The sequence below is a fragment of the Rhipicephalus microplus genome, chromosome 2 (genome assembly GCF_043290135.1).
Source record: "Rhipicephalus microplus isolate Deutch F79 chromosome 2, USDA_Rmic, whole genome shotgun sequence".
Classification (NCBI taxonomy): domain Eukaryota; kingdom Metazoa; phylum Arthropoda; class Arachnida; order Ixodida; family Ixodidae; genus Rhipicephalus; species Rhipicephalus microplus.
In genome coordinates, this window is record NC_134701.1 from 64,847,771 (window position 1) to 64,875,717 (window position 27,947).

The 27,947-nt window shown below is 44.4% G+C and overlaps 1 protein-coding gene across 1 annotated transcript in view; it reads left to right on the forward strand.

Annotated features, from left to right (window-relative positions):
* LOC119170863 (uncharacterized) overlaps positions 1–11,557 on the forward strand; it is a 103,532-nt gene extending 91,975 nt beyond the window's left edge. Inside the window, exon 6 of the transcript XR_012893685.1 lies at positions 5,311–11,557. The gene's annotated coding sequence lies outside the window, so the exon portion shown is untranslated. The remainder of the gene's footprint in view (positions 1–5,310) is intronic.
* Positions 11,558–27,947: the final 16,390 nt, after the last annotated feature.

Consider the following 27,947-nt stretch of genomic DNA (forward strand, 5'->3'; position numbering starts at 1 on the left):
GCGCACCTGTATTTGTCTTTCAGGATACACCATCACAGTCTCATCGACAAGAACAGATGTCAGTAAAGTTCTTTAAGTTGTTCACAATGATTTAACATTCGATGTTCACTACATATCAGCTGACACGTCCAATGACTATGCTGCAGTGACATTGAAGATGGACACTTTGGTGTTTACGGTGATTGCGGCATACATACCACCTCGAACTACATTTGATGTGGACAGACTGCAGGACATAATAGATTAAACACCTGAACCTCACATACTAACCCAGGACTTCAATGCACATCACCTAGCCTTGGGCGGCAGGAGAGGACTTTAGTGCACGGTAGACACCTTTTTGGCCTCGCACATCGAAACAACCTGGTGATTATTAATGATGGGCGGCCAACTTTCTTAAAGAACGACCGATGCAGCGCACTGGATGTCATCATGATCTCCTCCTGCTTCATGTCTGGGGTGACCTGGCTTGCTGACATCGAAAGTCATGGGACTGATCACGTGCCCACCTAAATCTCATTGGGCTATCCTACGCTGAACACAAAGCGAAGGACGCTTCAGTCCTGGGATGTATATAATGTTGCAGTTGAAGACGCAGAGCCATCTAAAATGACATATGAGGAATTTGGGGCTGCTCTGCATCGAGCAAAACAAAGCAGCACTAAACATCTAGAACCACCTCAAACTCGTTCAACAGTCGACGTGGAGTATGAGAGGCCACGAGCTATTTGTTGCCGATCTGAAAGACGTGCTCGTAGGACATTGTCTGCAGATGACATCCGTGAGGCTAGGTGAATGTAAAAGCAAATTAAATGTCACCGGGACAAGCTAGATAAGAAGCAATGGCAGCTTTTCTATTCAAAACTAGACCCAAGAAAGCCGCTGTCAAGAATAGGGAGTATTTTCGTTATCTGAAAACCCCATCGACCAACTGCATTCCTAGCTCAGTTGCTTTGCCTCGTAACAGGAGCAAGTTGGACATGGCGGAGGCTTTCTGCTCTAAGATTATTGCAGTAGCAGCTCTAGCAACTATCATGGAATTTCTTGGTGCTTCGACACTGGTAAACAAAGCGTCATCTCCTGGACCTGATTGTGTCAGCCACACCGAGTTAACCCATTTAGGCGACAAGGCAAAGACGCGTCTACTTGCCATATTTAATGCTAGTTTGGAGAGTGGCCGTCTTGAACCTTCCTGGAAACGGGCTCGCGTTATTCCTATTCTAAAGCCTGGCAGGCCTCTCACGGAATTCAACTCCTATCGCCCCATTGTTATTTTCAGCTGCATGGGAAAGCTCATGAAGAAGGTGGTGTCGAAACACATGGAGTGGTTGCTTATTAACAGGAATGCATACCCTCAGCAAATGTCTGGGTTTAGAAAACGTCGCAGTAGCATTGACATTGTATTCAATCTCATCAACTGCATAAAGTTGAACAAAGCGACCGGCAACATCATATCAGCTTATTCCTCGACGCCAAGGGAGTGTTCGATAACTTCACTCATGAGTCTATCCTTCATACCCTGAAGTCATTAGGTGTAGGAGGTTGTATGTACCGCTGGATCTTGGACTACCTCAGGGACAAGACAGTCTACATGTCCACCAAAGGAGGTGACAAAGCTCCACACACAGTGCATCAAGGAGTTCTCCAAGGGGGGTGTTGTCAGTCCAATCTTATTCAACATCTCTCTCATCGGACTAGAAAAGTTCATGTCTGCATCGGTAGAAATCTCACTTTATGCAGATGACACTTGTATATGGATCAGTGGTCGCAACAGACGTGTTGTACGAGCAAGATTGCAGAAAGCTGTCAACTCATTCGAAAGATTCTTATTCGAATGAGGTCTAACCATGTCGCCAGAAGAGTGTGCCGCCAATGCTTTTATGAGGTGTGATGTCTCACGTTACACATTAAAGGTAGCGCATTCTCCCATTTGGTACGGGACAAATCATAAGTTTCTTGGAGTGACAATCGACCGGTTAATGACGCGGATTTCCCACGTTCGGATATTAAAGGAAAAAGTTGCGTCATACGCGAGCGTCTTTCGCTTGTTATCAGGCAATGCCGGTGGCTGTTCAATAATGCCAAGTTACGAATGTGTACCGCTCTCTGTGAAGGTCTTCTACGTTTATAGCCTTCCTGGGATACATGGAATTCCTCAAACCATCATACAAGCACTGACTGGAGCTCAAGCAAAGGCCCTAAGGGTGTGCCTTGGCCTATCAAAGAACACATCAAGCATCGAAAACTTTGCTGAAAGTAGGCACCTTTTAGCTCCTGTTCTTCTGCAGCAGGAGTTTCTTCAAGTCCACTTGGATTATGCCACCAGAGTGCCGGATTATCCGCTTGCTTCAGGCAGTAGTCTAGGCCCATGGCAGAACAGCTCCAGTGCGATAGACTCCGCAAAAGTGCTACTGACATTTTTGCGGGCCACAGGCTTGAAAAAAAAGTTGTAAATAGTGCAGGGCGTGTGAGTGACTGTTATGCGTGTATGGAACTATATGTGTTGTGTGTTTATCATTGTATATATCATTGTTATCCCCTGGCACATGGGGTAGCCCGTCAGGTGAAAAACCAGGCAAACCTCTTCAGCTCCCCATTAAAATAACTCTCTCTCTCTCTCCTTACCCCCATCCCTCGTGAGCCACTGTTGAGGTGTGGCACTATGATACAGACAGTTACGGGGCTCACTTTTATCTTCTTTTCTCTCTTTTAAGAATCACTTACACACAGGGGGCATAGCCAGGCACGTGGTACTTTGTGCACGTGCGTTGTTAGTGGCGTTTTCGGGTGTGTGTGGGGCAAATTCACATCTACAAAGCCATAAATGCACCATGTCGATTAACAAGGTGGCTAGCAAAAGCGGTGGAAATGTCAATGCTGTCATTACAGCAGCTTGCAGACAGCCCAGTGATTTGCCTTGAAGATAGCAGCTCGGACGAGTACAATCGCCTGATTTATGTGCCGAGTGCAGAAGGCTTTCGCTACATCCAGACATGTTCAGAGAAAGCGAAAGGGAGAATATAAGAAAGGTCAAATAAGACAGTGATACCCACTGAACTGATCAGCGCCAAATTGTTGACGCGGCGCAGCAACGTTTACTCGGAAGCTTCCCGCACTGGCTGCACAGTGGCGCTACAGGCACGCTCACCAAGGAGGCGGAGGTGGGGGGCGTGCGCGTCCAGAAACCGTAGCTGCTCTGAGCGCTTTGAGATTGCCGACGTATTCAGTTAGTACGCTGCCTCTCGCGCTCTGATTTAAAGTTGCCTCTGCATCTGCCGACACTGAGTCAGAGGACCAGAGCTGCCAACCGAATGCGCCATAACACAGCAAATTACAAATAAGTACCTTTCACAATTCAGCACATGCCAGACAGAAAATGCAGTGACTGCCAATACATTGGGAAAATTCTGGCCTAAATCACGAGTAGCAACCTGGCTAAATTATAGTTTTTAGTATCAATAAAATCTATTGTCTAAGAAGCTTAGGAAGCATCCATTTTCTGGCTCAAGTAGAGTCAAATGCCTGCATACCCTGGGTGCTTTCTTGCAAAAAAATAATACAAATAAATACAGGACCTCACCTCGACATCTAAAATTTGCTTAAACAAAAAGAGAATGCAATATAATTGTTTTTGCCAGAGAATTTCTAATATGAGATGATTAAATAAGGCTGTCATAAGGTGTGCTGAAAATGAAAAAAAAAATTACTTGCTATTGTACACTGTTTGGCAAATGTGAAGTATAGTTACTACAGCTATGTGAATCGCTATATATATTTGTCACGGCAATAACACATGCTGCACAAGACACCACATTCAGATGTTTTTTGGCCTTTGGGGATAAAAACATCTTTTTACTTAGAATAAATTTAGCATATAAATGACAAGCCTGGCAACTACGTACATGCATAATGCCACGGGTGTTTCATTTCGATGAAGTCGGGTTTCACCCACAGAAACTCTAACCAACACTTGGTGCAGGTGGTGCAGAAGTGTTTCGCAAGCTTCGCAATAACTTGAGATCACACTGTTGGGTTCATGGACAGGACACGAATACTCTAGAGCTTACGCAGTCGCCAGCAATTAGCCTGGAATTTTTCATAGCACATGTATAAAAGCAGACGCGCTGTACTGCTTATGAGATTATTGATGGCCGACGCCCTGTTTATCGCTATCAGGGCAGACTATGTATTGCTAGTAGTTTGACTTGCCATTTCTCAGGCAAAGTTTGGCTGAAATAAAATTATTAGTTTTTATGTCTCTCCATGAGATGTTTACACATATAAGTCCAGAAAGTTGAAATTTCATTTTTTTTATAAATGTGCAGATGTACAAGTGCCAAATTACGAAATGTACAACTAACAGCTCTGAATTCATTTGGCAAAGCAGAGCAGTATACAAGTGCCACTGTTAATGAAGACTATGTGACAAAGCCCACTGATCCTTAGAGCAGCTTGCGTCTCTAGCTCTTTAGCATGGTGCGTGAGAGAAGGTTTCGAGACAAATGTCAAAATGAAGCAAAGCCGTGCTGCTCACAATGGCCTGCTTGTGGTTGCCCATTTTGTCTGAATAATAATGGGATGTAAAGAGCTCTTATAATTGCACAGCAGAAGTCCGTGAACACCATTATTGTTAAAAAGTTTGACATAGCCATAACACAGCAAATAAATTGGGAGGACAGGCTGAATGGCTTACCCTATAAAGTTTTAATATTTCAAAATATCACCTGCAAAAGCATTCAATTCAAGGGTTATGGACGTGCTAGAAATTGAAGTCATTGCACACTGGAAAGTACACCCAGCACTCAAAAAGTTGAGATGGGTTCGACCTTGCTTTCACCTCTGATGACAGTACTGTGGTGTAACTGTGCTTGCAGTTGACTTAACAGGATAAATTTTGCTTGTTTTAGGATAAGTGAAAGTGAAAACATCTAGCGCTACAAGGTTTATTTGCATTTTTTTTTTATTCAAAGTAAATATGAAATCTCAATAGGAGTAGGTTTGCTCATGGGTTCATTTCACACTTTCAAATGTTAGCGAAAATTAGGTTGCACAACAGTTTCTTGTCACGCAGAATTAGAAATTGTGCATACTAAACGCCTTCAGAAAAAGTCCACAAAGGAAGATGCTGTCCTCTTTGCAGTACTTGTCCACACAGAGACGAGCAGCAGTACCTGGCAGCATTCTAGCTCCAATTACCGATCCACATTGGTTCAGCGGCCAGCTCCTAAGTAGGAGAGAAAAGAGCAATATGGTTTTAAATTCCGAGTTCGGTGACCTGTTGTCTAGCATCATTTTTACTTTTGTTTTCAGGACAGTTGCACGCGAAGAAGTCTGCACCTTAAGGTGCGTCAACATCACAGAGCAAGTCACAAAGATAGCATAACATCGAGTACAAGAACCGACAGCTGCACAAGCGGCTGAATCAAAGAGTGAACTCAAGGAATGGAAGCATAGGGAGGTTTGCATTGTTAAAGAAATTGTGCTGTCAATTATGAAGACTTATAGCACTTGGCTTACCCAGGTACTTATTTCACTGTCTAATTGTACTGAGAATGAAATCAATTACGCACTCCAGATGGACACACAAAGTGTTACAATGACCAACACTTCCTCTAGAAAGATGCCTGCCGCATGAGAAGAAAAACAGCTGCCACACCCTTTCTCTCCTTATTTTTAAAATGTTCTCAATCGCTAGCGTCACCTGTGGCGGACGGTGCAACAACACAACACTTTGCATAACCTCCGAAACAGTGGTGCACAGTTGCAGGTCTCTAACAACTCTCGACTGACGCGCCATGGGCCGCAGATGAAAAACGCTTAGCTGGTACCGCCTGCCACCGTGATAATAGTGTCCTTCGCGAGCGCTACCGCGCAGAGCTTGTTTAAAACTGAAGGCAGGCCAACTCCGCTGGGAGCGCGAGCCATTCCTCAGGCATCTTTCTAGAGGAGGCATTGCAATGACATGTATTTATTTATAAACGAACTGATGGAAATGGAAGAAGGGTTGTTATGCCAACACATAGTTACTCCGGAGACAAGACCCTTTCATCCTTCCCATCACTTTGGCATAGAGATATCAATCGTGGGCTTACACTCTTCACAAAATACATTGCTCCAGTGTTTGTACTGATATATGCATGGCCATGGAAGACAATGCTGTGTGGCGGAGTGTAGCCGTAGATGACCGAGCAGCTCGAGATAGAGGCACTGAAGACCACTTGATAAGCTATAAAAATGTCATTTCCAAACCCAATAAGGACACATTTTTTCATTACTAGCGTGTTGTTGCTACTGTGTCATTGTTGCACTCAACTTGTTAGAAGCACCTTTGGTGGTTTAAATACCTATAAATAAAGCAGTTATAGTTAAAGCAGTAAACAAGACACTACAGTAACAGTAGCAACATACATCAATGGTGCCCTAACCAGCGGTTGAGTATCAGTTAGTGGTAACGCCTCAGCAACTTGCGTTTCAACGAAATGACAAAGAGAAGGTAACAAGGGTGTCACTGTCTGGGATGTTTTCATGATTATATATACCCTTCATGCACGAATTATGATGTACTGTCTGCAAAAGCGTCAGATTCAAATTACATGCTTCCAAGGCACTCAGTATTACCTTTCAAGAAAAAAAATTGATGTATTACTTGGTGCAAGTAACTGAATATATAGTTATACCGCAATCAATCAGCTTCAGTTCTTGCCTAAAATAATCAAGTATTAAATATTACACCCAAAATATGTGCATAGCTTGCTTTTCGGTGGCGTTCATTTCTAGCGAAGAAAAATCACGGCATATCCACAAAGTGAATGATGATGAGTGGGGCAAAGCGTTCGTCAGCCCGTCTGTACTTCTGTCCGTTCGTTCTTGCTTCCGTCCATCTGTGCAACCATCCATGTGCCCATCCCTTGTGCGTGTGACCATCCATCCGCGCGTCTGTCCATCTGTTCGTCCGTTTTCTAGTCTGTCCGTGCGTCCATCTTGTGAATATTCCAAGTACAGCCATCTCTCATCTCGCATCCCGGTGGTTGCGTACGACAACAACGGAGGATGAACAGACCCATGCCTTAAAGAGCTTCAGCCCTGGTACGCGGCACATAAAACGATCATGGAACATGGTAGTGGCTCCCATAATGTGATCCTCTGCAGCAATATGCAGCACAAAGAAGTTAAATGACCGCTAGTTGTCCACTCAGGAAGCCAGCACGAATGTGCACACTGAGTTTAAGGCTATTTGAAGAAACACGTGGTGCATGACACACCTCCAAAGTTGATGTCGACAACTGTTCACACTGCCACTGAAGGGAATACAACTGTTGTATGACATCCTCACTGATAAACTGCAGAGCTAAAATACATTAGTGACCATCTTGGGACTCTCTGCAGCAAGCATCCAGTTATCAGTGCTTCTCATGATGCACTTTATCTTGCCTGCCTCATCTAGAGATAAGTTGATGAGCTTGCAAAGAGGTAGCAACAAAAGGGAGAAGGCAGGGAGGTTAACCAGAAAGACATCCGGTTGGCTACCCTACACTGGAGGATTAGGGAAGGGGACAAGAAAGGTGAGAAAGAGGAAAGAGAGGGAAAAGAAAAAAAAAAGGGGAGAGACTTAGTAATTTCACTGCAGCGTGTAGAACTCTACCGCATGTCAGAGGCGTTCACACAAGCCTGTCTTTCTCAGGTAACACAGCAGGGCTTTCACTGCCTTGTGGGCTGTCGAGGCATGTGAACGGTGCTGTAATAGCACCTGCACAGAAAGAGGCCGATCATCCAGTCGCCACATTGCGTTGGCAAGTACTTGTCTATCTGAGGCAAATCGAGGACAGTGGCACAGCAGGTGTTCGATATTTTCGTCGATGCGCAAACATCACACGCCGCACTGTCAGTAATTCCGATTAACGTGGTATAAGCTTTTGTGAAAGCAACTCCCAGCCAAAGGCGACAGGGAAGCGAACCTTCACGTCGATGTAGGCTGGGTGGAGGCCGGAGTTGTAGTGAAGAGTTGAGCTCGTGCAGTCTTGTACGTCGTATGCTTGGTGTGTTCCACTCAGCCAGTCTGAGACTGCGGGCCAGTCGACGAATCTGCCTCGCCGCATCCGCTCTTGAAAGCAGAATTGGAACGCTGTTTGCTTCTTCATGTGACGTGCGAGCAGCATGATCTGCAGAATCATTTCCGCCTTTACCACAATGCCCTGGTAACCACTGAAAGACGATGTCGTGGCCTTCTTGTATTAAAAAGTGGTGAAGTTTCATGGTATGCAGAAAAATAGCACATATTCGCTGGAGCTTTTGAAAGTCTAATCCTTTCTCGTACCCTGCTGTGTAAGTGCTGCTGAGCAGGAAGTTGATGCAGAGCAGGCCAGCCAAATATCTCTGTGAAAGTTGTAGTAAAATCCGACTAGGTAGTGAAATCGCTTCGATGATTTCTATACCATAGTTTTGCTACGTCGGTCAAGCAGAAGTTCACATTTGCAAGCTGTTGCTGGCGGTCCACTTATCATAAGCATTTGTAGTGCCCTGAGACAGTCCTGAATAAGACATCGCGAAAGGTTGTGGTAGTGTCTGGCTGCACAGTTCCAGCAGTTACATGGTGAGGACCGGATGTACTCTGCAGCTCCAGTTCAAGTGAGGGTGTTTTACAGGCAGGAGCTGGCCCGAAGAGCGCTGGTTTACGAAAAGGGCAAACTAGAAGCAGACCAGCAATCACAGTCATGTTTATTTTTTCTCTTGCTCGAGCCTTGCCTGCACTCTCTTTATTACAAAATAAATAAATAAATAAAATGTATAGCGCATTCTTTGCATTATTATTTTGTTTCTCTTGTTTTTTTACACTTTCTGCATGTGGTGTGCTGTACTGGTTTCCTGAGTCTCTTTCAGGCTTATATACAAAGGTTATTACTCAGAGAGACCATTGAAAGCTTTTCGTAAACGGAGTACATTTGAGTTATCACAAGTTTCCCATAACTAGTGGCAATAAATATGTCAGTCATTGATAGTTCGGGCAGCTTCTAAAGATTTGCGAGGGTGTGAACAGCATCCCAAGAAAAAATCTTGCTCCATAAGTATGTTTGTAAAACACTATGGCTATGTTTAATGCACAAGATATACAAAAAAAGTTGGTTAGAAATGTACAGTTGTGATCATGTTCCCACAATAGACAAAACTAGAATAAATGCAACTGTTAGAACATTTGTAGTATTAAATCGGTAAAACTCCATCCTTCTATTTTACTTTTTGCAGCCCTTGGAGAACTGTTCAGTTTAATAATTTTCGAAGTTTTATACACCGAAACCACAATATTGTTACGCAGCCTGACTTTAGTTTGGGTGCAATTGGGTTTCACTCAGAGAAACTGCTAGAATCGCTCAACGCAGGCAGCACGGCAATGTTTCGGAAGCTTCACGATTGCTTCACATTGTTTCATTAAAACTACACACAAAACATGACAAGCAAAGCTTGTAGGTTTGATACCAGACATATATATAGGACACATTCTACCAATAGTCAAATTATCTGTAATAGAACTTAAAGGCGGGCACATTGGAATTTATCTATAATTGGGCAGCGCACAGAAGAGAAAACACACAAAAAAAATGAAACAGGACAAGTGCTGGTCTAATAGCTGAAAATTTAATTGAAGGAAAGCATATATATATATATGTATACAGAAAATCATGCATTACGCAAGAATACATCTGATTGATGAAACAAATTTGTTGCGCTGATAAAGCAATAGATGGCTGGCTAATGCAATTGCCAATACGCTTCGCCACGTGGTAAGTCTCCGCGATCTCACATGTTCGTGGATTATGGTGGCTATAGATGATTGATGTCTGCTCAAAAGGAGAAGTACAATCGCACTCACCGCAATGACTGGTGAGACATTACTTCAACTTTTAAAGGGGCCCTGAAACACTTTTTCAAGTAATCGTGTAATGAATTAACTGGAAGAGCTTATTGTCTTACGAATCCAATGCTGCGAAATTTTAAGAATCTGTCCAGTGCGAGTGAAGTTGCAAAAATTTGTCGCATGCTGCAATTGCATTCTCTCTTGTTTCGTTCTAACAAAAGCGCTGGAAGCTAAGCAGGGAGTGATGGCAGGGTCAAAGAGAACACGTCACGTGTGCCTTGTGACCTTGAGCTCTTTTTGTTTTGTTTTTTTCTTGATATGCACGCTTTTTTCAGGGTGATAGCACGCACACGCGTGAACAAGTCGCGGCCTCCCGTGGCGGTCTTCGTAACGACCGAGTGCGTCATGTTCAAATAGCAATTGTAGTGCTATTGTTTCTCAGTCATGAAAAACCAACCAGCCCAACACCTCACTTTGCTAACGCTCAAGTATACACTGTTCGACAAATTATATAAGCATATCACGAGGCAAAGAATAGAACAAATCTCTCAGATCAATGGACAGCGCCTCAGCCACTTCTTTAAAGTTCGATACTAAAAAAATTCACAATCAGCTCAGAATTCTTGGTGTGAACCGGGTCATTAATTCGAAGCAAATTGAGCTTTTCTTGCAGAGAAGGTGCCACATTTTTTTTCTTTTTTGCCGAGAACCCTTTTCCGAAATAATTACTCGGAACGGCATATTATCCTTGTGCGTCTTGCAACTAAAGAACATGTCTAAAGCCAATTTATCTGTTTTCATTATCTGTTTAGCCAAATCATGCAACAGAAGGCTGTTGCACAAGTTTTTTGCCTTTCTCTCCTGCACATACCAAAGTAGTCAAGAGGTCTGTCGCAGGAATGCGGCTTTTTAATTTCTAAAAGAAGTCGTGTTTTCACCTCTTGAAGAAGAACTTTGAGCAACATGTTTTGCGACTGCAGGCAGCAGATTACCCGCAACGAATGGTTATAACCATTGCGGAATCGCTGTGTAAGGACCTAGAGAAACAAAATAGGCAGCGTATTGACACTTCTTCGCAGCAGCGTAAAACGACTGTTGTCCCCAATACCCATGGTGTGACACACAATCTTTAAAAAAAAAAAAATGGAAATAAGGTGGGTGTCCGAGTGGTCATGTCTGCTCCAGAGAAACTGTCAAAGATACGTCGCAAAACTTGTCCTCTTCCGAAGGAAATGAAAGGTTGCCAAATTATATGCATCGCAATAAGTATGCCGAGTGTGCACTGTCGGTTGTTTACAGAGTCTCTTTTTCATGTGGTCTTGGTTATGAGGGAACTGCCGAAATATGCATAAATGACAGGTGAAAAGAGCACCATATTAAGTGCAAAAGGGTACCGATGGTCACTTGGCGATCCACTGTGACAAGTGCAATTGTGTGCCGTATTTCGATAACACCTGCGTTTTATATCGGGACAGAGATTTACCCACATGTTTGATTGTAGAAGCAGCAGAAATGACACGTGATGATTTTGAGTGTGTTGGTGCACCTTCTATCTCGCTTACGTGGAAAGAACATTTTTTTTTGATGCTGTGTGGATAATAACCGGCACTGCACGTGTGCTTTTTGTTGTTCTGCGTTGTATTATTTTTTCTATTTCACCTCCTTTATGTGCTGTGACGTTTGCAGTAAACGTTTAGTTGACATTAAGCACTTGTGTTGTGTGTTCTGTGTAATAGTTGCTGCACTTCCTACCGAGATGGATTAATACCAACTGGCCCGATACAATTGCCTATTCAGTAAATGCTGTTAAGCTTTCAGAAGAAAGTGAAGCTTTAGAATTGACCCAAGCAGGGTTGATAGCAGTGCCACCCACACTGATTCCAAAATTATTCAATCTGTATCATAACTATTGTCATTAGGGTGGTCCTGAGGGCATACGCTGGACGTACATAAAGCTAACCAAGCATTTCACACGATCTGGCATAAAAGAGGACACAAAAGAAAATACGTACAATCATATCATAAGTGCTGGAATAATAAAGCAAAATTTAGGCACCTGACTCAACAAACTCCTGCACTGTTGGAGGTCATTCACATGGACATCGAAGAACTTTGTAAAAGAATCCAGAGGTTATGACTAGTGAAAGAATGGTGGCAGCAAAAGTGGAAAAGGGGATACCAACAGTCTGATCTACTTTCTAAACTAAAAGATGTCTGACAAAGCAGTAATAATCAGAGGCAGTCAACCAGCTTTACGCAGTCATGAGCCAAATAAACAGAAAAACCGAAAGTGAATTGCACTCCAGTTTACTGCTTGATGTCATTCAGCAATTAATGGGCAAGCTAATTGAGACATGAATAAGTACTTAAGCATATGTGCCCTTACTTCCCAGAAGGATGGAAGAGCTGCCTTTAAATGATCTAGCTCATCATGTAGCCCTAAAAAGCATCTCTGGGATGTGCACCACTTCTTATTTATTTTATTTATTTTTACACACCGCAGCTTCAATGACGCCATTGCAGGAGTGGGAAAAAAAAACAAGAACAAATAAACATTCTTGAACAGACTTTTCACTGCTCGTGCAAAGCAACATTTTTACCAGCCAAGTAAGAAGGATGAAGCTAAGTACAGAAAAAAGTGAAAAAGAACTTCGAGGAAAAAAAAAAAAACACAATACAGCTGTACCAAGAATTGAGGTTCGGGACTTGGTGCTAGTGATGAAAGAATTGTGAAACTTGGGAGCGAGTCACTGAGCATCATTCTCTTTTGTCAAAATGGCAAGCCAGCGGGGACATTTAAAGATTGCACTGTACGTTGGCCTAAATAATACCTTCAAATTAGCCACACAGCCAGCATTTTAAAGGAGTACGATACCACTTTTTAAAGGCGAGTCTACCCTGCCATAGGAATTTTAGGTATACAAAGATGACTCTGAGCAAGTGTGAAGCAAATAAAGTCGTGATAAGAGATATTATTTCTTATATTAAAGTAAGCTTTCCCGTGGCACACCTTTTGACGCTGACACAAGCTTGACATCAGGCAACTATAGGGACTTCATGCTGCAATTTGGCTAGTTGTGATGACATCGGGTACCAAAATGGCCACTCAGCGTCACAAGAACTATCGGAATGACTGCTTGTGGGTCGGCAATGAAGGCACAGTTTGGAGCAGCCGAGCGACTTTCCCGATTTCTCGTACAAGTACGTGACGAGAAGCTCATATTGTGTTACAATATCAGGGCACTGTAGAAATGAAAACTAGCTTTTAAAACCATAGCGTTATTACTTTTGCTGAGTGCGCTCGCACTTTGCAGTACACTTTGGAGATCCTTGAAGGCTAGGCCTTTAATTTGATGCAAGAAAATAAAAATTTTGCAGCCAGTACTCCTTTATCATTTCAGGAGGTTTAAAAACAAGTCCTGAAAGAGTGAAGCAAGCTTGAGCAGTTGCAAAGGACTAATGATTTCTTGCATAGGTAACTGGGAGGACTGAGGTAATAAAATGAAGAACTTAGAAATGACGGCAAGAAGAGTGCTTTGTCTCTGTATTACGTGCAGTCTCTTTACATACCACCTGTTAGCAACTAGTGCGATAGACCAAAATTAGCATGCATTAAAAGAAAAAAAAAGTGAACTCACTTTCCCAAGACTAACAAAAGTTCAGTGTGTTTTTAAACAATGCAAACAAATATGTGTCAACAGTGTAGCATTATACCATTTCGTTATTTACATCTTTGAGTACATTTGTGGTAATAATGTGAGCATAATTCGCATAAATCACACATTACCTGTCAACATAAGGCGTAATAATGTTTTTTTATTCTTTTGCATGGAGCGAAAACTGGCACTGTTGCAAAGGGCCCGGGTAATTTTTGAGCAAGGTGCTACAAACAGAATGATATAAACTGATCATTCACAACCCTGCAGCTAGCGTAGCATTCACTGTCACGTGCACTCGGCATACTATCATAATTTCTTTGCCTTTCGCTAACATGCATTGTCTGTAAAAAGGAATGCCGAGGAGGGCGCATTTATGAACACTGAGCCAAACTTAGCTGCAGCTGGTTATTTTTTCATTCACAGGACATTTGTCAATTAATCTACTTGTGATGAATGCAAGCTCAAACCAATAACGATTCCGGATTGCAGTTTTGATCTGTACACGCTGCAGTCTTTTCCACACTAACAGTAGTGATTTGCAGCATGTTGCTTACTCTGGGCACTCGATCGTAAAGATTCACACACGCCTTCAACAAAATACACAGCAGTTCACAGTGAAGCCTCAATAAATGCGTGCATGCTTTTTTGTATTTATAGCTTTCCGCAAGCACTCGAAGCTGTGGGTTTCAATTAAGTTTTTTTTTCTTACAATAACTCTACTAAAATTATTTCACTTACACTGATTCCACAGCAGCGCGATAGGCTGCTCTCGCTGGGTGGCGTAGTAACCGAAGCTGCGCCTGCCCGAATATCGTTTCGCAAACTTGACTGCACCAGCAGTCTCGTAAACAAGCATTTTATGGCTCTGCAATTTGGAACTGAAAAAAAAAAAGAAGAGAAACCAAGGATCGGAAGGCGTTTTTCAGATCGCCTCGGCGAACACAGCGCGCTTATTTAGTCTTGCCTGGCAGGCACCTGCAGTGCTAATACATCATCGCGGATGCCGCCATGTTTGCTGACGAAATCACGCACGAACCGATAAGCTCGCAGCTTCCGTAAGAGCACATGGCGCAGTGCATTGTGTGTGTGTGTGTGTGCGGGGGAGGGGCGGGGGAGTCTATTCACTCTTCTTTGGGTGGGCCTGCGCCCCAGGAGCCACCGTGGGCGCATTCGCGGATGTGCCCCCCGCCTCAAAAAATAAAATAAAAATAAAAAAAGTACTTTTGCGTTGGCAGTGTCACCACAGAACACCTCACGCTTTGAATTAGCGTCACATAGGTGGAGACACGCTGGATATGGAGGGCGCTTTACTGAATAGTTTTGCTCACCCGCAGGTCGCGGGATCAAATCCCGGCTGTGGCGGCTGATGGAGGCGAAAATGCTGTAGGCCCGTGTGCTCAGATTTGGATGCACGTTAAAGAACCCCAGGTGGTCGAAATGTCTGGAGCCCTCCACTACAGCGTCTCTCATAATCATATGGTGGTTTTGGGACGTTAAACTCCACATATCATCATTGCTGAATAGTTTTCCGTGGTATCCGTCTCGTTCTCTCTGCGTTTTCAACCCTGCGTGCGTGCATGGCTTCATTTCGCGCGCATGGTGTGGCGCCCGACGACGTTCAGCTTTGCTTTTTTTTTAAATGCTGACAACTGTGTCGTTACTACCGAGAGGATGTCTGAATAGGCGCTGATGGAAACTCTCCGAGACCACGGAGACAATGACGGATATTCGGAGGTCAACTCGTCACGTGTTTGCGCCGCGAGTTTGAGGAACTGTAGCCTTTCGCGATAAGCCGTTTAGCTCAGGCAACAACACGACGGTGCATTGAATGCATTGCAATGAATGCGAGAGCAAAAAATTGTAATGTTTAGCAAGTAAAATAAGGCTGGCAGCCAACTCTTTTAGATGGGATATCGTGGAACTCCTACAAAACGCTGGTGTAAGGAAATACGGCCGCTCCACGAAGAAGGGCTCTTTTCACACAGCCTCTTCGCGTTGAAAACGCATTGATGCTTGCCGAGGTAGCACGCACGCCAGCGACCGTGAGCGCGCCTTTAACATCAAAGTTTACAGTTGCTACTCGAGCCAGCCACCTCCCCTCCAGGGGCGGCGCCAGGATGTTTTTACTGGGGGGGCAACCACGAAAAGTGAGTTCCTCCGGGGGGGCAAGCTAGCTCTTCTCCTACTAGGTTTTCAATATATGCTTCCGGGCACTTGGGTGGGCATAAGGGGGGCAGGCGAGAATTTTGGGGGGGCTCCAGCCCACCCTTGCCCCCCCCCCCCTGGCGCCGCCCCTGCTCCCCTCCCACGCGCGTCTTTTTATGGTCGTTCAATACGGTGGTTTCGCTTCTGTTTGAGCACTAAACAACAGAACCCTCGACGGGGTGATGTTATCGAATGCGCCCTCCAGGTGATAGAGATGGGCCCGCTCGTTTCATCTTTGCTTCAGCAGCGCTCGCGCGCTTTTCCCGCTGTTAAAGTTACGATGCGTGGTGGCATATTGCCAACTTTGACTTGTTAGGAAACACATCGGTGACTGCAAAAACTTGCCGAGTGTGTCCATATAATTGCTATCGCAATAATAATGGAGTTTTTACCGCTAAATAAGTGCTTGCGGTTAGTTTCGCATTCAGCTCCCTTTTTGTTTAATTTGTGTGTTTATTTTTCAAACTTCGCACTGAACCCGCATTTAGCGAAATCTTCTTTATAACGAATGTTCCAGAATTTTGTCAATTTCTTTATATCCAGGTTTAAATGTATATGTCTTTGTAGGCTGGTTCTCGCCCACACGTGTCTGATCACTAAATGCAGTTATGGCAATCTTGTACAATACTGTCTCTTGCACTGGTTTTGTCATTGTTGATTAAGATCATACTAGGTTTGTTACTTGCTTATTATGGCACTATTGTGGTATCACTGGTGGGAGGCACTACTTTTGTACAGTCACAACATCTATTTACCACCTGCTTACTTTTTTACAGTATTCCTGACAAATCCTATTTTACCACTTCTGTAGTTTTTTCTGTTTGACTCATTATTTGAATCATTGTTACAATACTGCAAAAAGTGAAAATATTTACTGACCCACTGTGTCAGTTATCCGGTTAGAAGTTGGGCTGCTAATACACAAGTCGCAGGCTGGATTGCCAGCCACGGCAATTGCATTTCGTATAAGCTGATGTGAATGAACACTTTTTTTTTGTTTTACATAGCTGCAGGCGCATGTTAAGGAAACTCCAGGTTGTGAACATTAATCCAAAGTGATTTACGGTCGCGTGTGATTTAGGAAATCAAACCTTAGAATTCGCTTTTACTGAGGAATTCCTGTGTTTCAGCAGCTTAGTACTGCTCAGTCCGCAATGCTCTTAGCATCAGTGGATTGATCTTAAGCTTTATGAAAAAAAAAAACAAGAAAAAAACGCATAGAGATGTTTCTTAGCTGCAAGTACTAAGTGATGATGTCAGTGGTGTATGGCAATTTGCTTGCTAATCGTTTAATGAGTTAATTGATTATTTTATTTATAGATCAGAATTGATGCCTATCTACAATTCGGTGCTATTGGACCTGTTTGCTGTTTCAAGGGAGCTATGTTGTCTAGAAACCAGTGTCATTGTTGTAGATAAGTGCATATGCTTCCTGTGTTAAGCCAAACTTGTCAAAAATGGATGAGCAAACTGTAAACCGTGCTGGATAATTTGGAATAGGTAGTGATGACTGGCAGTAGCAAGATGCAAGCAGAAAAAAAAAGGTGATTACGAAAATCTCGCTGGTAGGTATAATGTGTCATGCTCATATGACGCACTTAAAGTTCCGAAATGATTAATCGAACATTAAATTTGCTCTTTGAGTCGTGGCTGTCCCTATCGCAAGAACAGTTGCAAACCCATAGACAGGGGCGCATCCAGCCACTCATTTTAGGAGGGGGTGGTGGTCAACTAAAGTAACACCGGAAAGGGGGACGTGGTCATGACTTTTCTGCTTTTACTAGCAGAAAAAACCCTTCATGGCACAAATAAACACTGTTAATATGTGCTCACCGTGGTTTCACTTCTTTGTCCTAATTGCTGATAGGAGGTGAACTACGAGCACTGAATTGAGGGGAAGGGGCGCTGACACACAATTTCGGGGGGAGGACGCGGGGGGTGATCTTTCTTACTGCCCCCTCCCCCCCCTACCCTCTGGATCTGCCAAGGCTCATAGATGTCTAGTGTGCCTGTGTAATCGTGGTTGGGGAGTGACTGTTAGCAAACACATGTACTGTTACTTTTGTTCAGAGTGTTGTAGCTTTAACTGCAGTATCATTTAATGCTGCATATTCAGTGATGCATGTTTTTCTGTGAAGCTGTAGTCACACTGTAAATAGATCATTAAAGCCAACTGGTGGGCAAGTTGGTACAGCATATATTTTGGTTTAAGGCACAGAATCACGAGGATGCAGCGTCCTGCGAAATCTTACAGGCTTGTAGGAAATCGCACATTATTAAGCGAAACGATTTATGGGTAACAAGATGGCAATAGGTTGCGACATTTGTATGTGCTCATTTTAGTTTCAGTCTTCCTACATTGCAGTAAGAGGCGATGCATAAAAATTGAGAATGTAGTACCTTGCCTTTGTTCTCGTGGTTCTGTACGCTAACCTGAATATGCATGAGTTTGGGTTGTAAGCTTACTGTAAATATGCGAGCATGCGTCTCTCATGAGCAAGTCGAAAGAACTGGCAAAGTGGTTGGGGCGCTTTTCTGAAAAGTTACCTCTTCTAAAAGCATTTGTTGCCATCAACGCAGAACGTTCGCTTTAGAAGAGGAATTTTTTTTAAAGGTTGCCTTCTACGATGAGGAAATCGCCGCATGTTAACCTTATAACAGAGTCGTGCACGCCCCGCCACGGTGGTCTAGTGGCTAAGGTACTCGACTGCTGACCCGCAGGTCGCGGGATCAAATCCCGGCTGTGGCGGCTGCATTTCCGATGGAGGCGGAAATGTTGTAGGCCCGTGTACTCAGATTTGGGGGCACGTCAAAGAACCCCAGGTGGTCAAAATTTCCGGAGCCCTCCACTACGGCGTCTCTTATAATCAAATGGTGGTTTTGGGACGTTAAACCCCACAAATCAATCAGAATCGTGCATTATGGTGCTTTTCACTGAAGGCTCCCTGGGCGCCGCCGTAGTCTTTTCTGAGCTGTTGTTGAAGTGCGTGACTTCCCAAAAAATACACGGCCGACGCTATGACGTCAGCTTTGGTACTCCCGCGCAACAACCCAGAAAGGAGAACATTCTCCTATCGGATAAAAAGGTCCATAGGAAGGACCCCGTCTTTTTAGTGGATTTGAAAAAAAAAAGAAACGATGATTCGCCGAAATATCTGTCTGAGGAATGCAGACACACGCAGTCCTGCTATGCAGAAAGATCCCGCTGGCGGAACTTTCTTGCCCACCAGCCCCTGTAGTGAGGGAGGGAATTGTGGGCGCAGTGTTCGTAGTGACGTCACGCTGCAAACAGGGAAAGGTCTATGTGCAGCATTATTCGGCGTATCTAGCGGCTTGGGACTAAATCGTGGGCTCTGAAACGTCAGGTCTGCACAAAAGAATGGTGTTCATAGAGCAAGAAGGTTCACGTCCGTAAAGAAGAAAAAGAGGGGGAATTCAGTAGTGCTTTGAAGGGCGGAATTGTAGGCGAATGTAATAGACGATAGAACTCGGTCCCGATTGGAGTGGTCTCATCCGAGTTGACGTTTACAGCATCGTGCTCCTTAACGTGCAAATCAATCTTATGCACAATAGCGATTTTCGCTTGGTCTCCATGAAAGTGCTGGTGCCATGACTGGTATACTGAATGCAAAACCTCCGATACGAAGACCAATCTTAAACTTCGTTGCACATTCTTTTGGAACAAAGAACATTTGTAGAAGCACTTACATGGCTTCAATGTGTGTTATTCTGGTTGCAAATGTGAAGTACAGGGGAGGGGGGACAATAGTTCCTAGGTCAAGCTCCCATGTACTCTTATGGGAGCATGGCCTGGGAACGTTTAACGCGTAGAGGTAAAGATCTCGTTTCACAGAAATTCTGGTGTGGGCGGCGTTGTTGGCGTCGTTGGTTGTCAGCTAAAATCATCATCTTGAGCGTGACCGAAAATTTATTTATTATTTATTTATTTACAGGTACTGCAATCACCATTTGGCGATTTTACCTGGGTGATACATAAACTTAGTGTAGACAAAAACAATAGCAAGTACATGGACGAAAAAAATTACATGCACAATGTGTAGCACAGATAAAAATCCAAGTGAAAAAAAGATAAACAACAAATAATTACAAGATTGCAAGTGTGCCAGCACGTACGGTAGAAGGTGGTGCTATTTATTTTGAAAACATACCTTCCAACTGTGCTGAGAACAACGTGAAAGAGTGTTTTGAAAGTAATTCGTGAATTAATTTATTCCACTCAACTATAGTGGCAGTAAGGAATGAATACTTAACACAATTATTTAGTGTGAAAAATGGGGTGATAGTTAGGTCAGGTTTCTGCCTAGTAGAGTAGCCGGAAGAAAACGAAAAAGAAACAAATATCCGCTATATGTACTTGATACTGGTTCCTCATTATATAACATAAAATTTCAGTCTTGCATTGCGGTACCCCAATAATAACGGTGAAAGTTGGGCTCTATTTAACAGTTCTGTAACAGATATCCTTGAAAAGTTCCTATAAACAAAGCGCACTGCTCTTTTTCGCACTCTTTCTAATTTGTTATTGTTAGTCTTCCTGAAAGGCTGGGAGGAAGACGAAGTGATTCTCTTGTGGAACACATCTTGCGGTCTGTGCTGTTTTTTCTGCGTTCCACAGCGCAACAGCGGGGTCTCCAGCCCCCTACATCGCTGTCATGGATGTACAATCCCCGGAGATCCCGCCCAGTACCAGTTCATCCACGGGCATTGCTTCAAGAAAGCGCGGTAATGCATCTAGTGAGAGCGAGGACACTGAGCTGTACTCTGCATCAGACTATGAGTCCTCGGAAGACGACTTCGAACCTGTGCTCTACCGCAGGGCCAAACGAAGAATCATGAACGCATCATCGGCATCAAGTACAGCCACTGTGAGGACAGCGCCTCAGCGATGGCCTCACTCCATTCTGTTTGTGCCGCAGACTACTACTGCCAATCTACGCTTCTTCAACAGGCAAGCACTGTCATTGTACGTTGAAAACATTGTGCCTAACGAGATTAAGGACATCAGGATAAACACGAGGAAGAATATTTTGGCAATCGACGTGAGGAACCCGAGTGCACTGAACACGCTATAGCATGTGTCAGAGCTGGGAAACATCAGTCCGATCCATCATACCAGCGAATGGTGACACCGTAACAGGAGTTATCTATGACATAGACACTGAAATCGCCAATGAAGATCTTCCTGTACTGATAAAACCAGTGAGTGAAAACAACGTCATTGTGCATGCTGGTCGCCTAGGCAACTCTCGTTGAGTGCGACTAACATTCAAAGGTGACGGTCTTCCCTCTTACGTGAAGGTTGGTCATTTCCGTCACCAGGTTCGCCCATTTATTCCGAAGCCTATGCAGTGTTTCAAGTGCCAGAAGATTGGCCACGTGAAGGGCGTTTGCAGAAATTCCGAAGTGTGTCCCCGATGCGCTGAACACCACTCAGAAGACGACTGTAATGCAACTACGTTGAAATGCTCCAACTGCCAAGGAGCTCACAGTGCTTCCTCCAAGGACTGTCCTCAGATTAAGAAAGAGATTTATATTCTGAGACAAATGGTGCGAGACAGCTCGACTCACAGAGAAGCTGCGCAAAAAGTAAGGCGAAGGCGCCGTCATCGTCGAAGGTCCTCACGAAGGACAGTGCAAAATCTGACGAGAAAGTCAGAAACTCAAGTGAAGTCGACAAGCGCGGCTCCTAGCACGGCAAACATCTGCGCTGAAAGAGAAGATGCTGGAAGATCTCTCTCTCCAAAGGAATGGCCACCCCCTCAGCCTAGACGATCTGTTGAGCCTCAACAGAAGCCGCCTACACGACCTGTTGAGTCTCAACAGAAGCCGCCTCAAGAACAAGCACAAAATGCTGCAACGGCCGGGAAGCCAGATTATCGCGTGATGGTGATGCTAAGATCATTAGTGGACACCATTCGCATGTTGTTAAGCGACATGAATACACCGTCAGCCAAAAGTGCCCTTCAAGTACTGGACGCGCTTAGTCCAGTACTAGCAGCCCTAGAGTAGACCATGGCTAACCCACCACTGTCTTTCAGGGATGAGGTTCGTAAAGCAGCAATACTGCAGTGGAATGCCAGGGGACTGAGATTGCGCATTGGTGACTTTCTTCGATTTGTGCACGTCAATATGTTTCCCGTAATCGTCATTGGTGAGCCGAACTTATCGAGTGCAGTTCGACTCTCGGGATACGAACCTTTTATGTCGTCTACTGTTACTGAAAGCAGCAAGGTTCTGGTGTACATTCGTCGCCGAGACTTTACTTACATCCTTCAACCTGTACCACCTCATGACGGAAACCAATACGTATGCTTAAGAGTGAAAAAGAGGAGGCTCAGCATCACTGTGGTTGGCGCATACCTATCACCATCAAGCCGTTTCGATCAAAAAAGACTACGAGACATCGTAGCGTTAACTCCTGACCCGTGTGTTATCATTGGGGATTTTAACGCTCATCATACATTATGGGGAAGTCAGAATACCAACATGAAGGGCAGAAGCTTGGTGTCTTTTGCCTCTGATAACCAACTTTGGTTACTGAACGATGGCAGTCCTACATTTTTACGTGGCTCCACATACAGTAGCTGTCTCGATTTGGCTTTTGTTTCGCGAAGCCTAGTGAAACATACTGAATGGTTCACGGATATAGAAACTCACGGGAGTGATCACATTCCAACATACGCCTCCTATAGTGTGCGACATGGTTAAAAGAGTGGACTGGAAAAAATTTCAGTCCCGTATGGAAGACCAATGCCAAGAACACATATCCGATTTACAAGAGGCCATCAAGAGCACTGTAAAAGAGACTGTGTGTACGATCCCATGCCCTGTAAGAATCACGGACATCGACATAGAGCTGGAGCGGCTTCGAGCCTTGCGACGACGAGCTGAAAGAAGGTACCGGCGCACGAAGGACATAGAAGATTTACGGACTGCTAGACGTATGCAGAAGAAGATCAAACGTCTATTGGACAAGCTAGAATTCCAACGCTGGATTACTTTCTGTGAGTCACTCGACCCTCGTAAGCCTTTATCGCAGATACGGAGGACGGTTAGAGGTTTGCGGTCATCGCCCATTCAGAAGTCACCATTCAAGGCCTTAGCCCTTCACCAAAATCGACCAGATGTGGACGTTGCTGAAGAGTTCTGTGCTGGATTATCAGGGTAAACTCCTGCAATCAGCAGCTCACCGCTTTCGAGCACTTGTCCGCCACCACGTGACTCCTGTATGGACTTCCCGTTCACCATTCAGGAGCTCAAAGCAGCACTCGCTTCGTGCAAACGGACCTCCGCACCTGTGTCATCTGGGTGAGCGCGCGAGAATAGCTCTACTTCAGATATATAATGATTGTTGGCTAGAGGGCACTGTCCCCTTAAGTTGGAAAACTAGTCGTCTAGTACCATTACTAAAACCTGGCAAATCACCATTAGAACTTTCCTCCTATCGCCCAATCGCATTGGCTAGTTGCGTGGGTAGAGTGATGGAGAGAATGATTCTCGGCCGACTCGAGTGGTACTTGGAGTATCATGAGATCTACCCAAATGCCATGGCTGGCTTTCGACGTGGTCGATCATCGATCGATAGCGTCATCGACCTAATAACGTACGTTGAACACGAGAAAGGCCATAAGCGTCTTTGCGCCTCTCTGTTCCTTGACGTCAAAGGAGCCTATAATAACGTTACACATGAAGCCGTCCTTACCGCAATAGAAGAGATTGGAGTGAGTGGCCGAATGTTTAAGTGGATACGCAGTTATCTCCAAATGCGATCCTATTTTGTGAGTACAGAGACCGGGAACACGTCTACACATTTCAGTTGTCGTGGCGTCCCTCAGGGTGGTGTACTGAGCCCCGTGCTATTCAATATAACACTAATCGCTCTCAATACGCACCTACCAAACAATATTTATCTATCAACATACGCTGATGACATCTGCATCTGGACATCTGCGGTAACTCGCCTGCAGTTACGAGCGAGAATACAGAGAGCTGCTACTGCAACTACTTTGTATCTACGCAATCGAGGCCTGGAAATTTCCTCCGGAAAGTGCGCTCTTCTGGCATTTACGCGCAAACCCATGTCGAATTACAGAGTGTCAATTAACGGTCAAAATATACCATATCGCTGATCTCACAAATTTCTGGGTGTCATAGTGGACAGAGACATATTATGTAGCCCTCATGTGTCGTATTTGAAAAAGCGATTGACAGGCATATGCCATCTTTTCAAGTTTCTCGCTGGAAAGACTTGGGGAATGCAGCCTAATGCTATGTTACGACTGTACAGGGTGCTTTTCCTTGGCTTTTTACGATACAGTCGGCCTGCATTATCAAACGCCAGCAAAACAAGTCGACGCATGATACAAAGCGTTCAGGCACAGGCGCTTCGAATCTGTCTAGGTCTGCCTCAGGGTGCCTCAACAATGGCGACTATAGCTATAGCCAAAGACCACCTCGTGCAGACCCATATTGAAATTGAAGCTTTGAGGACACACATAAGGCATGTGGGCCGGACTCCCCATCACCACCTAGCCTCTCTACCAGCGGATAGACCCCATACTTCCTTTTGTCGAACAATACCTGCACATGGTGACTCCCTACCAACTGGTTTTACGCCCGCGGCGAGACCTTCAGTTCCTCCATGGTGCCTCAAACAGCCAGTCATCAACCTGACAATACCAGGCATCCAGAAAAAACGAGATTTCTCAATACCAGCCCTCAAGCAGCTTGCTTACTTCTGCTGTACGAGAAGTACCAAGACTGCACCCACGTCTACACCGATGGCTCCGTCCTGCCAAACAGCTCAACAGCGGCGGTCGTTATTCCAACGCACGCCACAACCATCAAATTCAGGACAGCTCATGCAACCACAACAACGGCAGCAGAGCTTGCAGCGCTTCGCGCTGCGCTGCGTTTCATTAACGACCAAAGCACGCAACGGTGGACGATTTTCTGCGACTGCAAGGCGGCACTGCAGTCACTTCTCTCAAACCTACGCCGTGGTCCACACGAGCAGTTGGTATTTGAAACAGCAGAAATGCTACATCATATAACAGAGAAAGGGCACCACGTTATATTTCAGTGGTTGCCAAGCCACTGTGGAATTATCGGTAACGAACGAGCTGATCAAGCTGCCCGTTCAGCCAATACACGACCAGTCAATACCTCTCTCAAGGACGGACGCTGCTAGGAGGCTCCGCATTCTTGCTCGCCAACGCTCCATGGCTCTTTGGAACGAGTATCTCTTTACGCATGCAAGATTACGATCTCTTGATCCAACGTTAAGCATGCAGCTTCCAACAAAAATTCGACGAGGCGACGCTACTGCTCTGTGCAGACTATGGTTGGGAGTCGCGTTTCCCGTGCGTACGCGTTCCGCATAGGTATGGCCGACACCGCCGACTGTGCACACTGCGGAGATGAAGAAACAATTCGACATATCCTGTGTGACTGCCCGAAATACAACCTAGAAAGACAACACCTTTCTAATAAACTAAAGAGGTTAGATGACCAGCCGCTGTCAGAAGAAAGTATACTGCGCCATCGTCATGACTCATCGTCACAGAAGAAAGCCTTGCAAGCGCTACTGGGCTTCTTACGAGCTACTGGCCTGTTGAAACCCCTCTGAGTGGACTGATTTTGTGTGTGCGTGTGTGTCGGTGTTTTCTTTTATTTATTTTTTAACTCTCCTTTTCTCTTTCAACCCCCTATTCCCCAACCCCAGTGTGGGGTAGCATACCGGATACCAGCATCTGGTTAACCTCCCTGCCTTCCTTTTTTTCTCGTTTCTCTCTCTCTCCTGAAAGACTCTCAAATGATAGAGCCGGAGTCTAATATTGGTGGGACAATTAATTTGTATGCTAAAAGACGAACAGAAGGTGTGGAGAACGTGAGAGCATGACGCAGAAAGAACAGGTTGTAAGTTGCATTTGTTGTTGTGTGCTATATCTGTTTGTTCCAACACAGATTGTTTGAGATGTAAAGTCCTAAGTACTTATCACTAGTAACTTAAGGCAAAGAAAGTGTTGTAAGCATTTTACTTGAAATGTAAAGGATATTTATTATGAGTTATTCGCATAAAGACAGTTCTGTCAAAGTTAATCAGCAGTTGCCATTCCTCGCACCAGGAGGCAACTTTTCGAAAAGCTTGATTTAACAGAAGCTGGTCGGATGTGCTGTCAACCTCTGAATACAAAACACAGTCATCTGCGTAGAGTTTTATTTTAACAGGAATGTGTTCTACAATATTATTAATAAACAATAAAACGGTATAGGCCCTAAAACTTAGCCTTGGGGAACGCCAATAAACTGTGACATATTTTGAGTGACATTCGCAAAAAGAAACAAATTGTTGATGTTTAGTTAAATAAAAAGAAATCCAATCTATTAACACTTAGTTATTAGGTGTTTGTCTAATTTAAAAAATAATTGATTGTGCGACACCTTTTCGAAGGCTTTGGCGAAGTCCATAAAAACTGTGTGTACTTATGCCGCGATCAATCGCTGTCGCAAAATATTGTAGTTTCAACAAGCTGAGTACAAGTTGGAAAAACTTTTCTGGAACCGTGCTGATATCTAGTTAAGAACTTGTGATTGTTGATAAACTGTATGATATGGTTATGTATTATATGTTACAATAGTGCACAGCAAGTAATTGAAGTTAATAAAATTGTTCTATAGTTTCCAACTAGGTTCTGGTTTCCTTTTTTGTGTATTGGTTTAATTCTCGCAGTTACCCAAGATTGTGGTAGTTCACCATAGCATTGGGGATGCAATCAGGTCCAGGTGATTTTTTGTGTCTAGCTTCAGCAGCATGTTTAGAATGGCACTTTCTGAAATATCTACATTAGGCATGGAAGGTAAGGAGACATAAAAAAGTTGATACGGTACCATTGTCTTCGGTGTAAACAGATCTGAGCTAGCTGTTCATTAAAAAGGTTCGCGATTGACTTTGGATCGCTAGTCTGTCTGACTTGGTCATCAAATATTTCACAGTCATTTGACTTAGAAGAAATTGCTCTCCAGAACGAAATTGAGACAGATGCAAATTAAATAAATAGTAAAAAATTATGGGTCCGCGTGAGGACTGACCTTGGGTCGTTGGCGTGGCAAGCAAGTGTTCTACCACAGAGGCATGGGTGTGCTTGTAAATACAGTGAAAATAGCTTCCTCTGGTTGAAAGTGCAGTGAAACAACAGCAACAACAACAACTATTATTATTATTATTCCCAGAGAGCATTAAAGTTCCAGAAGGCATCACATAGGAAAGGGGGTAACATTGATTGGGGCAAATAATAGACAAAAACGCTGAACAATATGATAAAGACACATGAACAAAAGTAAAAACAGGAGCATTTGAGGGTAAACAATGACTAAAGGAAAGCGATCCTAACAAGAAAATTGGCAGATTCCACGTACAGTGAGTTTCGATAACATGTAAAGCACGAATAAAGAAGGTTGATATGCCACTTTAAAATCAGCACGACGGTATGAGGTGGAGGTAAATTATGCCGTATATGACTTCCATGTCATGACTATCACGTTTGAACGAGTCATTTACGTTCATAATTTATTCACGTCACCTGATACCAAATTTGGTGTATGCAGAGCTTGCAGAATGGCTGCGAGCGCACGTAGCGTTGATGCGTGCGCACACTGGGCGCAGCGACACTACGCTAGCAAACCTCGCGCACTCTACAGTCTGACGCTAGGTTTGACCAGCGTCTTTCAGTGGGGCGGCAACCGGCGCGAAATGCGACACACTGCATTTCGCGTCGACGACGTTACCCAGACAGCACTGCGTCTGCCTAGCTTCGTGACGGAGGGACGCCTGGGCGCGCTGAAACGCGCATGTGTCAAAGCAACGCAGCGCGGCGCGCGCCTGCGAGCATATGCCAGACAGACCGGCACCTGGCGTGGCATTGCTGGCATGACTCGACGAAACGAACGCAGGTGTGAACGAGCGCCGGGTCACGTCGAAGTGTATTGGCTCCTTCAGTGTGGCACGTAGTCATGTTGTTACATGACACGAATGTCATGATTATCATGTTTTGAAATGTAATTTACATATGACATCCGTTCGCGTGACGTAAGACCGAATTTGGTGCCAGTGAAGCTAGCGAAACGGCCCCGAGTGCATCATGAGCGTAGCTTGTAGTAATGTTGTTACATGACACGCATCTCATGATTATCATGTTTGCACAAGTCACATA